This window comes from Bos grunniens, chromosome 9, assembly GCF_055505025.1.
Source record: "Bos grunniens cultivar Pamir isolate PY7600 chromosome 9, Bosgru_T2T1.0, whole genome shotgun sequence".
NCBI lineage: Eukaryota > Metazoa > Chordata > Mammalia > Artiodactyla > Bovidae > Bos > Bos grunniens.
In genome coordinates this window covers 52,410,805-52,426,612 of record NC_141173.1, presented here as the reverse complement: position 1 = coordinate 52,426,612, position 15,808 = coordinate 52,410,805, and positions in this window count along the sequence as shown.

The following is a 15,808-nucleotide window of genomic DNA, read 5'->3' as shown; positions in this document are numbered from 1 at the left end:
AGATTTTAGAATTCAATAAAGTTTAGAATTAAAACTACCTCTTGTGTCTAAACTAATTTGATTATTTCATTGTTTAGGTGATTTTTTTTAAGATAATGTTTTAACATGTTGGATAGTTTAAAAAAGAAAAAAAGAATGAAGAAAATATACAAAAGAAAATGTCCGTAAACCTGCTATTGATGTCTCACAGTGATTGTAAATAGCTGAGGAAATGCTGATAGTAATAATATGAATCTTTAACTTCTAGAGTGGAGAATAAGTGAAATTTAGCTCATGAAATTAATAATATAATTTTATTAAAACATTGTATTTCTGGAACATACTTTAGATATATTACTAGTTTATGGGCTTCCCAGGTGGCTCAAGTGGCAAAGAATCCACCTGTCAGTGCAGGAGACATGGGTTTAATCCCAATCCCTGGGTCACGAAGATCCCCTGGAGAAGAAAATGGCAACCCACTCCAATATTCTTGCTGGAAAATCCCATGGACAGAGGAGCCGGGTGGGCTACAGTCCATAGGGTCACAAAAGTGTTGGAACAACTTGGCAACTAAACAACATACTAGTTTTTATCTTAAAGATATTTGTTTGAGTAAATAAAGTTTTTCTCTCTCCAAAGTAATATTAATTTTCATTTTTAGCTGAAAACACTGTGATTGTCTGTGCTTCATTGTTTTTGAAAATTGTTTCATTTTTTTCCAACAAAAATTTATTTCTTACTGTCCTGGAAGCTAAGAAGTCTAAGATGAAAGTGTCATCAGACTGGTATCTGATGAGAGCCCATGTGTTGATTTTAGTAAGTTGTGTTTACAACACATGTACTTACATGTGTTTACATGGTGGAGAACCTTGTTTAATATTTTTGATACAGGATCTGTAAAGTCGGATTTTAAGTTGTTTATCTTATTACTTTCATTTTATTACATTATATTTTATTTCATTTACATAGATGACATCTACGCCATGTCTATAAACCCTATAGAAACAATGCAAAATTCATAGTCAGCGTGAGCTTCATTGTGGCTATATATACACATTTCACACTATTCTGGTAATAAAACATATTGGCCATTTTTTTTATTATATATGTTTATACTGACATTTTTATATCAGCATGACTGAAGAGAGTGCCATGAAAGGAGTCCACATCTCAGACTTACCGGAGAAGACCAATAAGTAGTACAGGAGAGAGAAAAAGAGAGGGAGAGAGAGGAGAGAAAGAAGAGAGAGAGAGAGAGCCTGAGAGAGGGACAAGGAGATGCTTCTGCTAGTCCTGCAGGGGCCAGCATGCCCACCCTTCTCTCAGGACACAGGGCATCATCTACAGTGAATGCCAGACCCAGGTGCAGAGGCACTCTCTGTGTTAGGAGGGTATCAATTAAATATTAGAAATTTATAGGCACAAATTGCATATAAAGGGAATTTTCGTATTTTCTTCCCACACATTCCAATTTGGAGACTCTGTGCTTTAGCACATCTTTACTTTTATTTCTCTTGTCTTGACTGATTCTAGTTTACTTGTATATTCTCTCTCACTTCCATTAGATTATGAACTCTGTGAGGACAGGATTCTTGATTACCTCATTAAGCACCTCATCCATGTGTCTTATAGCAGTACTTAGCACACATTTGGCGTTCAATGAATGTTGAGGGGCTGAAGGAATAGATGAGTGAATTTGTGAATGTAGTTGTGAATGAGTTACCCTGGGACTTCCCCCACTTCTCTCCTTTACCTGACTCCATCCTTTGGACATCATCACCATTTACTCTTGCTGAGTTCTGTGGCTTCTCCTAGATTCTGCCACAGCTACCACTACTTCGTCTCAACCAGGCAATGCCAGCACCCACTCCCCCATATTAGGAATTTAAAAGTCATCACTTCTGCTATGTCTGCTACCTTCCACTGGGCCTCATACCTATGATAAACTAGGGTCTTTAACATGGTTAAATTGTTTCATTTGCCATGCAAAAAATGGGTGAGCACTATCTAATAATACTAAATATAATAATAGTAGCCAAAATGTATTTAGAATCCACAATGTACTAGTCACTAGGCTGAATTTCTATTTACATAGACCACAACTAATATAGCAGTGCACTATATCACATATAATGTGATATACATCAGCATTATTCCCACTTGGTATGTTTGTTGTTTTAGTCGCTAAGTTGTTTCTGACAATCTGTTACCCCATGGACTGTAGCCCGCCAGGCTCCTCTATCCATGGGATTTCCCAGGCAAGAATACTGGAGTGGGTTGCCATTTCCTTCTCCAATGTCAACTTTACATGAGGTTAAATGGCCCAAAGTCACACAGTTAACAATTAACTAAGTGGAAATCTGGCCGATGTCCTTTGGTTTCAGTGTCTACGTTCTTCTCACCGCAGGAGACAAGCAAGAGCACTGCTTGCATCTCAGTGGTTTATAGAGGTTCTGTTGATAGTTTCAACCCTTGGTGGTACAGCACATGTTTGTAGGTGATTTTCTCACCTCTAGTCTCAGGATCAAGTTTATCTACTACTTTCTTTCTTTGTGTGGTTCTTTCTCAGGAGAGGTGTCCTTGCGTTCAAATTTCTGTAAGCCTACATCATCAGTAGGACTCCTGGAGGGTAGAATCTATGTCTTTGTTCTCTCTGTTCCTAGAGACTGTATCAAGCATTTCCCATTATAAGGACTCAGCAAGTACTTTTTGAATTTATGAATTAATTGAATTGAATTCAAAGATAAGTTGTGTACACACAGGTAGTAAGATTAAGTAATGCAAAGAATACTGGTCAGAATGATCTCTTCAATAGTTCAATGCCATTTAACCATTATCTTGAGCGAGTTACTTAACCTTTCTGATTCTCTTTATCACCTATAATCTCCTAGGATAGTTGTGAAGATCAAATGTCAAAATCTCAGTGCTTTTTAAGGAATCTGTTAAGTCTAAGCAGAAAAGAAAAGAGAGCTGTGTAAAGCAAGAATGGCTCAAAGAATTGACTTTAGGCAGGCTCAGCTTCCCTGCTAATTGGTTTATTTTCCTTTACCTCCAGCGATCTTGATCCATAACTCCTTCTGTCCACCTATTCAGCTCCCCCAAGCATCTTGTCTTCTTCCTGTGTCTCACACCAAAAGACCAAGTTTTGATATTTCTACCTCATCTATCTTAAAATGGTCTCCTCCTCTCTGTTCCCTCTGGTTTAGCTTTATTCCAGGCTCCATCACCTGTCTCCTGGTCAATTGCAATAACCTCTTGGACTTCCTGCTTTTAACTGGGCTTTCAAAATCAAACCAAACAAAGAAAAACTTTCTCTTCTCAATTGTTACTAGTGGAGAACCTATGAATCTACTGGATTTTCTGGGGGAGTACTGATTTTAAAAGTACTTTCTATATATTGGTAGAATGTCCTTGGAGAAAATTTTTCTTTTCCAATTTTATTTTTGTCTTAGAAAACAAATTCCTATGTTGGGCCTTTGCCCCAGTTTTTAATTCAGAAGATATGGCCACCGTATCCTGGACTTGCCTTGTGCCCAGGAAAAGGGAAAAAAGTCTCTTCCTCCCTCTTCTGTTTCAAAATGAGTTACCCCTCGCTCAGACCTCAGACTTCAGGCTAATACAGTAGTATAGCTAAGGAACATCATGCTTTCACTAGGCTTATATGGACCAGCCTTAAAACCAAACAATGATTTACAACATTGATTCTCCAGGAAAGGGCATTTGATCCCGCATGACCATATAACAAATGCATTTTGGTAATACAACCCATTTGTAAGTTGGACACTGCCTTTCTTATAAAGAAAATAGTAAATCAAGAGTTCTCATCCCTAACTTCAGCATTGAAGGGGAGTACTGCATACTAGTTGTTTAACTGATGAGCAGAAAAGGAAAACTTTACTTTAAGCAATGCTTCCAAATCATGTCCTGTGACTTTGTTTCAGCTGTCTGCCTAATAAAATTCTGGAAATCTTTTCCTTTCTTTCTACACTTTCTTTTCCTTTCCTTCACCAACACTCAGTAACATTTTATTATAGACCTGAGAATATTATTTGATTTTCAGTAGACTCTAGTGGTAATATAGCATTACTCATTTCATGGCTTTATTTTCTTGAGACACACAGCAAGCGTGCAGTAAGTGATAGCTCTGTTCAAATGCTACTGTATAAAACAAGTGAGCAAGACTCATGGTCCTGTCTCATCGTGGAATGATTTCAAGAACAGCACGAGTCAGTACATCGAATGAAGGGATCTGTGTCTCCTGAAAAATTCACCATAATTCCTCCAAAATGTTTTAGAATTATTTATAATGTTTTATGGTACCACTTTCAAGCTAGGAGCACTTTATCCTTAATTTTAATGAGAAAGGGAGGTTACTGTTTACATGATTCTGTACTGAGGTCATGAAATGTTATAAGATCTCTTTTGTTCTGTTGTTTGCTTTTTACATTAACGAATCAGATTTTGCTAAGAAACTACTTGCAGTTTCTACCAAATGCTTCCCATGAGGAAAACAGTGATGTTCTTCACTACTGCAAATACCAAATATAGTATGGTTTTCTCTGGATCAGTGAAACTAGAGAATCCTCTCTCTGACAGCATAAAGCAAACTGATTAAGTCAGAGAAGTGCAATCCCTATGAGAAGCCCACATTCTTTACTTCTTAAACATTCCCAGCGAAAGTCTAGGAGATCTCATAGGAAGTCACACCATGATCCATCATCATATCTAAGCTATTTGCAAGTCCTCAGCAGGTCAGCATAATTTACACTTTCTAAACATGTAAACACATATGAGACCCCTCGTTACTGAGAATAACCTAGAATGTTCTCCCTTTTTAAAAATAATGTCTCTTTTGTTAAACAGACTAAATACATTTATGTATATATACACATATATACATATTACATTTCAATCTGTCACAACAGAAACCTCTGATATAATCCATTTTTAAGGATTTATATTTAAAACGTGGTACCCATCCTACTATTTTAATAAACATTCTCAATATTCAAAATGCATGAAACACATCACCCAGGTTCAATGATAAGAATTTATTTAATATTGCTGAAGGATCCACATAGCAGACAGATAAGATGTGAGCTTCTATGTAAGACTCAGTTCAGTTGCTCAGTCGTGTCCGACTCTTTGCCAACCCCATGAATTGCAGCATGCCAGACCTCCCTGTCCATTACCAGCTCCTGGAGTTCACGCAGACTCACGTCCATCGACTACCTGACTTCAAATCGCTGCTCTCCAACAGATGGGCTGTGAGCAATGAACGAGATACTGACCTCTTTATAAGCTCCTGGTGTTTCATCTGTAAAATGAGAATGAAAACTGTTCCTGCCCTACTTGGTGGTTGGGATGATCAATAGACTTGGAAGAGTTCAGGACCTTGCATGTGAAATACACCTGATAACATCTTAAATTAGTACCATGCATCTTGGGGGTCTTTAGCCTTATATTTGATACTTTTTCCCAAAATAAAACAAAATGTAAAATATTAACATATCTTTATCTGTAGTTGAAGAAGTTACAATTTTAGCTCTTGACTCTAAAGGGAACAGGAAATTCTGCATTCTGCTTTTCACTTACAACAGCTCAATTTTAATTAAACAAGTGATACTTAAAGTATACAAACTTTCCCACTCATCTTTGCTAACTATCAATATGTCCACAATTTTGTTTCCACTCTCCATGGACAAAGGAGCCTGGTGGGCTACAATCCATGGTGTTGCAAAAGAGTCTGGCACGACTGTGTGAATAAACAACATTCACAAGCAAATAAGAATAGGAACGTATATCAAAGGGCAAATATAAAAGAAAAAAATAAAATTCTTAGACAGTATATTTTACTTTCTCTGCAAATTGAAACTATTTAATAACGTTTTGTAAAATTAATTTGAATCCTTGAGTTGTGCCTTTTATAGGAGATCATAAATCTCATTGAAAATTGTGAAAACACATTTTTCCAAACTCCTGATTTGCGTCTATCTGTTCTTTTCAGGAACAACTGGTCTAGCCACCACTCCTGAGGTTGGCTGTCCTCAAACTAACTCACGGATGCTGTCTCCCATTTCTGAGTTTAGCAATCTGGAGACATATGGGGAACGTGTGAGCTGGTCAGCAATCAGCAGAGCTTGATTCAGTTGCAGAATATCAATTAAGGGAGAGAATAAGCTAATGTTCCTTCCACTGGAGAAATGACTGGAATATTATGTCTCCCTAAACCTACCCAGTGACAGCTGACTTGTGCCCATAAACTTTAGTGCACAGACCCGTGAGTCCACCTACTTTGATCAGCTTTACTTTCATTAACATGCCCAAGCTGTGACTTTGCCAGAATTTTCCTCACTGATGTTTGTATTTGGAGTGGCCCTAATATGCATAGTGATGTTGGCACACTCTGTAACACGAATCTTGAAATTGCCATACACAATTTATGAAAAGCAGTGTGCCTGGCCCGTTAAGATGGTCTTACTGTTCAGTGACTTTGAGTGCTGAGCATTGCCTCGTTCGTGACCGCAAAAGACACCTGCCCTCTCAAATGCCTGGAATTTGTGTAAAGCGATAGGAGATGGAAGAAAGAGAGAGAGAAAGAGAATGTGCACACAGAGAGCTTATCCCTGTTTACATTTTCATCCTGTGTCTACTGGATTGATCCCCGACTTCATGTCAGCTCACCAGGCTGACAGCAATTCTAGCAGAGAGACACAGGGTAAGAGGGACTTTGATTCATCCCCTCCCCCTGAGTCCCTGCTTGTCATTGTCTGCTCCTGAGTAAGCAAAGTGAACATGGTCCGAGAGGTCCAAGGCTGCTGGAGCTGTGTTTTCCAATCTCAGGGGCGGCCACCTTCTCATCAACAAATCCATGCAAGCGTTCTCTGCATTATGCCGCTTTTCACTCACAAGTTTTATTTTTCACTAGAGAAGCACTTAGCCCAAATAAGACAATTTGCTGTGGAACTGTGTGTGTGTGTGTGTGTGTGTGTGTGTGTGTGTGTGTGTGTGTGTGTGTATGTGTGTGTGTGTGTGTGTGTGTGTGTGTGTGTATAGATAGATTGAGTGAAAGGTGAAAGATTGAGAGGTGTTTTTTTTTTTACGCTTTCATCCCTGCTTTTAAAATGTGATTCCCCTCTTCTCCTTAGTTCTTCCAAAACTGCTCTGTGATGTGATCACAAATACTCATGTGCATAAATTCCCATTATCATAATAGGAGCACTGCAGTGAGGCTTCTTCTGAAAATAAATTACTCTGTAGAATATATTAGGAGGACTAAACCCAAACGAGCTAAATTGTGTGTTCTTCCAACCTGTAAGTTAAGCATTTGAAGATACAAAACCAATTGCAGTTTTCACTTTACATGTATTTGTTTTCTTTTTTATTTGCAACTTATCCGGTTCATCTACTCTATCAAAAAAAAAAAGAAGACATTTCAATTATTAAATTTTTTATTTTCTTTCAGTAGTCTTAATCATTCTGTTAGCTGCCTCTCTCTTTTCAACTCATTGTAGTCCATGTCAATATCCATGGGTGACTTCAAACACATGAATATGTATGTTCTCAAAGGGAGGAGATGTGCCCACCAGGGCAGCGGGCAGTCTAAAGGCAGAGAACAGGCTCAAAGTGTACGCTCTTGTTCTGATATTGCATAACCTTGAGTTGGTCACCAATTTGGTTTTTCTCTCTCCTCATTACTAAAACAGGAACAAACCGACTCTCCTACCAACTCACCATCTTCAGGATGGTATAGTTACATAAATTACATAAACTATAGGGAAGAACTTGAAACTTTAGGAGAAACATCATTGAATCCAAGGTGATTCAAATTAAAGATTCTCTACGTAGAATTTCTGGTACATATTTGTTAGCAAATTTTGGATATGTTTGTAGGTTAGTTTAAGATTTTTAACTGCTGTGGAAATGACTGCATTTGACCTGTTTTCAAAAGAGTTAGGGTTTCAATGCATGCATTACAAAGGGTTTTACCCTTAGGGGGATGAAGGTTGCTGAGAATATTAAAATCACCTTTAAAATGACCCAGAGGTATCTCTGCCTCTCCTGCTCCCAACAGTAGCCATCCACTGTCACTGATTCAAGGGTAGACATTGGGCTAAATAAGAATTAACTTGATGACGTATGGATTAATTTTAAAATATATAAAATCTTTCTTGATATATTTTAAAAACAGAGCTCTGAGGGATTTTCTTTTAAATTCAATGTGAGCTCGAGTTTGTGAGTCAAATGGATACATTAAAATATCTTTAAGTTAAGGTTGAAATTTGTTTAAGATTATGCTTGTCATGAAAGACATAAACCAGCCTACCTGCTTTGTGAATATATCAGACAAATACCGTTCATGATCTTATGCATTTTATCTTCTATGGGGCGAGCTCCACTCTGCTTTTTACTGGTTTATAAGAGAGATCCACACAGATAAGAGGCGATATTTGGCCAAGTAAAGAGGTTCATAAGAGTTTTATTCATTTTCCAGATGCATGTGTACCTTTTTATGTCTTCTTTTCTACTTTTGTCTATCAAGAATGGTAATTTTTACATCAGTTTCAGCATGCATTTCACTTGTACCATTTTCATGTCTTGGCTGGCGGCAAAGTGCATGTATACTGGACTTTTCAATGACATCCAGGAAAAAAGCAAACTCCCTCAAGCCAAGCGGAAAAGGATTTAAAACTCAGTGTGCATCCCTGTTAGGGGCAAGGGAGCCTATTGTAGAAACAAAGAGTGAAGAGAAAATTCTATCCTTGGAAGCTTCACAATGACACAACCACAGCTTTTCATGTAATAGCTCAAATGTTCCCACTATAGCCATTAACAATGTAATGAAACAAATCACTTGCTATCCATCACAATTATGATCGATGGAATCCAACTGGCTTAACTTTGGAGAAAAAAAATCACATCTCAAAGTGGATTCATTTTAGAAAATAGCGAAGTATAGGAGGAAGAGATGACACTTATTTCCCATAAACAATATCGGCAGGCATTTGATCTATCTAAACCAATAGATTACTGTCTTGATATATCTTTCCCCTGCAATTTTCCCTTTTTATTTTATTAGGCCTAGTGGAAGACTTCTGGCTCCTTGTGTAAACAAGAGTACTAGTTTAGGACTACACAGAAAGTAACATTGAGATAAATATGGCAAAACTGTGTTAGAATTGCTCATGTTTTTATTCTACAGATAACTGCTTTTGCTTTTGGGGGTTTTCATTTGGGATTTCTCTATTCCTACCACCTTTAGAAGTCTCTAGGAATTTTAATTGGGGTAAAAGTTACTATACTTTTAAGGTGATAATAACAAAGACCTATACTGAGAATAGATAATGTATTGTATTATATAAGGTATGTGGCCAGTGGCTTTATGATATACTTCAGAAGTCAGTTCTAAGTTATGGCTATAAGTTTAAATATCTTCTCTTGAGAGGGAAAAAAGATAATGCAGAGGGTGCTGAATTTAAACTGATTCAAAGGGCAAAGTATAATCATTATCATAGATAACACCTAATACCTGTTATGTACCAAATAAGCATGCATGTATGATCTGAATTCATTCTGCATTTCTGTGGTCTTAGTAAGAGCTCATTTTTTTAACCTCATTTTATAGACAGGGAAACTGAGGTTTGCAAAGACTAAGCAAATTTGTCGAGAGCAACGAGCTAGTCAATTGGACTGGAAATTGAATATTTGAACGTCTTCCTCTGAGTCTATGTTCTGCCCATTGACCCAAGTGCCTCCAGTTTGATAATTCTTTCAGACTTACACATATACATGCACATCATTAGGCACATAACATTCACGCTATAGTAGTGGTGCTTACAGCAACACAAAGCTTAAAATTACTGTCACAGTGTAGAGCAATGGGCCAGGGTATCCATCAGTACGGCTCATAGTGGTCACTGAAGTCCCTTAGGCAGTACCTATGTATAACATGATTTGGTCAAGCAGATAAAACTGTATTTATATTATTATTGAAATGAAGATATGACAACATAAACTGAAAAAACAAACAAAAAAACAAAACAAAACACAAACCTTACTGTAAAGTGCAGCCCCTGAGAATATGATCTACAACCCCACCTGGAGACACGGTGCTTCCATCTCACTGACGCAGAAAAGACTCAGGCCTCACTGCTCTGGCTGCCTTTTGGGAAGGGGGAGGTAAAAATGCTGATGCTTCTAAACAGAGACATGCTATTTTCCTAAGAGGCATGCATTATGTAAAAACATTTCATCACTGACTCCTGAGTTCAAAAGCTGCTATCACAACCTTGGGGAAAGTAGGTTTCTATTTGAAGGGATATGAGTGACCGCAAAACTCCAAGCCTAAAGAAATCTCACTCTCTGTTTATCTCTTTTAGCTAGCAGGACATTCTGAGAAAGGCATGAATTTTAGAAGATGACTAGTAAAGAAAGAACAATAAAAAAATAAAAAATAAATAAATGCTTGAGATGCAGATAAATTTAGATTTCATTTCTGGGCAGTGAAAAGCTAGTGGATGGCAGGCAGTAGGAAAGGGATACAGTAGTATCTTAAAGAGTTGGGTCAAAGAGATTATTTTGAAGCAACACCTCAGTCTGATTGGAAAAGTGAGATGAAACAAGGCATAGAGACCTCTCGGAGGACAGGAAGTGTGGCTTTCCTAAAAAGGTGAGTGCCTTGCTCAATGTGGATCCTAATACATATTAATAAATGGGATAAAGAAAGCAGTTTCAAGGACTCAAATTAAGAAGTGACTAAGCTCCGAATAATGATTTGGTGCTAGAAATGGCTGATACTTAGAACATTTGGGGTACTCCAAAAACAATGATTAAATAATAACCAGAAGTATATAGTTAATTAGCCTCCTCTCAGGAGAAATCATGTTTTAGAAGTGTTTAAAGAAACTTTTATCCTGGAAAGGGAAGAACTTGAAGAACTTAAAAGAATAATGACTTCCCCACTAAAAGGTGGGGAAGGGTGAATTTGCTTTCTTAGCAAATTCCTATAGTGAAGCCAGGAGATCATTAGAGCAATAAAGCTAAGGGTTGACACAGATGAGTTCTATGTCCCAACCTGTGAGTGAGGAAAGACCTGCCTCCAATAAAATTAAAAATAAATAAATAAATAAAAGAAGAGCCCATCTTATTGCTTAATCATTTAAGCAAGAAAAAAGAATTATTTCTCCTTCAAAGAGCAAACTACTGGTGAAGAACTTTATGATGCTTACTTCTATATGTTCACTTGACTGGACTAAGGAATGCCCAGATAGCTGGCAAACATTATTTCTGGATATATCTGTGAGGGTGTTTCCAAAAGATATCAGCATTTGAATTCATAAACTGAGTGGAAGGTCACCCTCACCAATGTCTGCAGGCATTATTCAATCTGTTGAGTGCCAGAACAAAGAGAACAAAAAGGTGGGAAAGGGTGAATTTGCTTTCTTAGCTTGAGCTGGGACACCGATCTTCTCTTGCCCTTGGACACCTGAGCTCCTGGTGCTTGAGTTTTCAGCCTTAGACCAGAATTACAGCATCAATTTCCTTGGTTCTCAGCCCTCTGGACTCAGACCAAATTACATCATTAGATTTCCTTGGCCTCTACCTTGCACACAGCAGGTCGTGGGACTTCTTGACTTCCATAATCTTGTGAAACAATTTCTATAATAAATCTCCTCTTATGTATATCTACATATGTCATATTGGCTCTGTTTCTTTGGAGAACCCTAAGTAATCCTGACTCTAAGCAGCATTTCACATCATTCTGGTATTGTTCTTCTAGCACATTTTGTTTTCTAATTCAAGTCTAACTATAAAGGCTAGAAAAGCTTTACCAAGTTGAAGATAGAAATGACAGACTATACAATAACTTGAAAATGAAAGAGACAAATAAACATCAGAAACAAACAAACAAAAGACATATTTTCCATAGTACATATGAAGACTAAAGAGTTACAAAGCTCCTTCTGAAAGTGGAATATGAAAGTTGAGCCAATTATTGTCACTAATTCTCCAATAACTGAGTTCAGGTGGACAGATATAGAATAAGAAGGCAAAACAAAGGACAAAATAAAAACAAAACAGTGCTTGGTATTCATGCTAGATCACCAAAGTATTTCAAATTTTCTGAGCTCCCCAAATTGAGTTGGCAACTGCCTATTTTGTGATCAAATCTGTATTTTCAGTCTACTTTTACTATAGTACATTTTTCACATTGGTTTGTTTATGTTTTATGTCTGCCCATTATACAGTGAGTTTTTTGAGGGCACTAACCATATCTTATTCATGTTTAATCTATCCTGGGAAAGAGATGACTCAATAATTGTTTGTTGAAATTAATTGAATCAAATTAAAATGATAGCACAGGTTTAAAATATTAACTAATCCCAACTGGTTGCTCCATGTTACCCACAGGACTTAATTATAATTTTTCTGTAGCCTTGCTACTCAGAGTGATCCACAGAACCAACAGCAATGGCATCACCTAGGAGCTCATTAGAAATAGAGACTCAATTCTCAAGCCCTACCCCAGACTGACTGAATCAGAATCTGCATTTTAACAAGATCCCCAGGTGATTCAACTGCACATTTGAAGTTTGAGAAGCATTGATTCATCTATATTAGGTCAGTGTTCATGTATTCATTTTTCAATAAGCATTTATTGTGCATCTACTATGTTCAGAGAATGGTTCAAAGCACTGTGGATAAAATGAAAACAGTATGTACAGATCTTATAAAACTTGTATTTCTAGCAGGAAAGACATAGTAAAAACTCTGTTGCAGTGGATTATTTAATCACAGTATAAAGATTGCTTTGTTAGAGAGGTATATGAGCTATGAGAGATCTGGGTAAAGAAGGAAGTTTTCCTGAGAAATTGATGTTTGAACTCAGCTCTTAAGAATGAGTACCAGTTAGCTAGGGAAAGTCTCAGTTGTATAGAAGGAGGGCTCCTAGGAGAGGGGACAGCAAATGTGAAGACCATAAGACAAAAAGATGTGCAGCATTTTGGAGGAACTTAAAATAGCCAGTGGGATTGTAGTTCAGAGAGTGAGACAGACAATGGAAATAGATGAGACATGGCTGGGATACATCATTCAATATCTTAAAGATAACCCTGAAGAATTAATTTTGATCCTAAGAGTGTTGAAAAGGGTTTTGAAAAATGTTAAGCAGGGTATTAATAATGATAAAAATACATTAAAAAAACAACAACAACAACTCTGGCTGCAGTATAGAAAAGAGAAGAAACACAAGGATGAATGCAAGGAGGTTGACCTGGTTATCTATTGCTCCCTAACAAACTACTTCCAAAACTTAGTGATTTAAAGAAATTGTCTTATTTTTTGCATAGTATGTGGGTCAGGAATTTGGGGATGGTTTAGCTGAGTAGTTCTCTGATTCATGCAGTGCCAGTTGTGTCCATTTAGGCATCTGGGGCTGGAAGATCTGCCTCCAAAATCAAATGTCTGCTGCCTGGGTTCTTTCTTTCTTCCTTTCCTCTCTCTTCCTTCCCTCCCCACTCTCTCCCTCCAAGCATCTTATCCTGCAGTGCCTCTGAACATGGATTGGCTTTCTAGTAGCATGGTATTCTCAATGTTCCAAGAATGAATACAAAAACAAGGAGTCAAAACTGCTATGCTACTTTTTTAAGGCCTCAGTCTGAAAATTGGCACAGCATGAATTAAAGCAGTTAGAAAATACAGTCCAGATTCACTGGGAGGAGATTTAGAACACATTTCCCATCCACCCAACCCCTACGATGAAATGTAAAAATAATTTCAAGCCATCTTTAATCTACTATAGACAGGAAGTTGACAATTATGAAAATAATGTGACTTTTGTCATCCCATCAAAGTCTATTTTCCAATTTGGAGGAAAGTCTCATTATTTGACTCTAAAATCAAATGAATCAGATATGTCCCTCCTCAGATACCTGGGATATGGACATATTTCCTAGTCTTCAGTTCAGTTAAGTCACTCAGTTGTGTCTGACTCTTTGTGACCCCATAAACTGCAGCACGCCAGGGCTCCCTGTCCATCACCAACCCCTGGAGTTTATCCAAATTCATGTCCATTGAGTCGGTGATGCCATCCAACCATCTCATCCTCTGTTGTCTCCTTCTCCTCCCGCCTTCAACCTTTCCCAGCATCAGGGGGTCTTTTCAAATGAGTCAGCTCTTCGTATCAGGGGGCCAAAGTATTGGAGTTTCAGCTTCAACATCAGTCCTTCCAATGAATATTCGGGACTGATTTCCTTTCGGATGGATTGGTTGGATCTCCTTGCAGTCCAAGGGACTCTCAAGAGTCTTCTCCAACACCACAGTTCAAAAGCATCAATTCTTCTGCACTCAGCTTTCATTACAGTCTAACTCTCACATCCATACATGACCACTGGAAAAACCATAGCCTTGACTAGATGGACCTTTGTTGACAAAGTAATGTCTCTGGTTTTTAATATGCTTTCTAGGTTGGTCATAACTTTCCTTCCAAGGAGTAAGTGTCTTTTAATTTCATGTCTACAATCACCATCTGCAGTGATCTTGGAGCCAAAAAAATAAAGTCAGCCACTGTTTCCACTGTTTCCCCATCTATTTGCCATGAAGTGATGGAACTGGATGCCATGATCTTCCTTTTCTGAATGTTGAGCTTTAAGCCAACTTTTTCACTCTCCTCTTTCACTTTCATCAAGGGGCTCTTTAGTTCTTCTTCACTTTCTGCCATAAGGGTGGTGTCATCTGCATATCTGAGGTTATTGATGTTTCTCCCAGCAATCTTGATTCCAGCTTGTGCTTCTTCCAGCCCAGTTTCTCATGATGTACTCTGCATAAAAGTTAAATAAGCAGGGTGACAATGTACAGCCTTGACATACTCCTTTTCCTATTTGAATCCAGTCTGTTGTTCCATGTCCAGTTCTAACTGTTGCTTCCTGACCTGCATACAGGTTCTCAAGAGGCAGGTCAGGTGGTCTGGTATTCCCCTCTCTTTCAGAATTTTCCACAGTTCATTGTGATCTACACAGTCAAAGGCTTTGGCATAGTCAATAAAGCAGAAATAGAAGTTTTTCTGGAACTCTCTTGCTTTTTCAGTGATCCAACGGGTGTTGGCAATTTGATCTCTGGTTCCTCTGCCTTTTCTAAAACAAGCCAATCAAATATTCCCAAATAGATGTGTGCCTTTAAAGGAAAAGACCCTGGCTTTGATTTCTGTAGTCTTATGTTCCATGGGTTCTGTTGATATGCTAAAACCACTTCCCCAGCATTCAGTTATCAGTTACCTACTCTATATTAGGGTTACATTAATTTTCTAAGTAGTTCACCCAGAGTTGGTTTCTGTTTCCTGAAATACAGAGTCCTGAAAATTAGAGTAATTCGAGTAAGAGTTCATGGTAATTTCTACTCAGTGGTGGCAGCAGAAAGAACAGAATTAAACAATGTCATGTAGATCAAACATAGTGTTGGAAGAAATATGAATGAGGGAAAAGATTGCCAATGTATACGGCTGACAGCACTATTTACTGAGATGTGAAACATTGGAAGACGGTTATGTTGTAGGTATTCCCTCATGTTTTAAGTTTTGAATATTCTGGTTTTGAAATACCTCTGAGAGATTTGCTTCCCAGTTGGCACTAATGGTAAACAACCCACCTGCCAATGCAGGAGACCCAAGAGACACAGGTTTGAGCCCTGGGTTGGGAAGATTGCCCTGGAGGAGACATGGCAAGCCACTCCAGTATTCTAGAGAATCCCATAGACAGAGGAGCCTGTCAAGTACAGTCCACAGAGCCATAAATAGCTGGACATGGTTGAAGAAATTTAGCATGCACACTGAGAG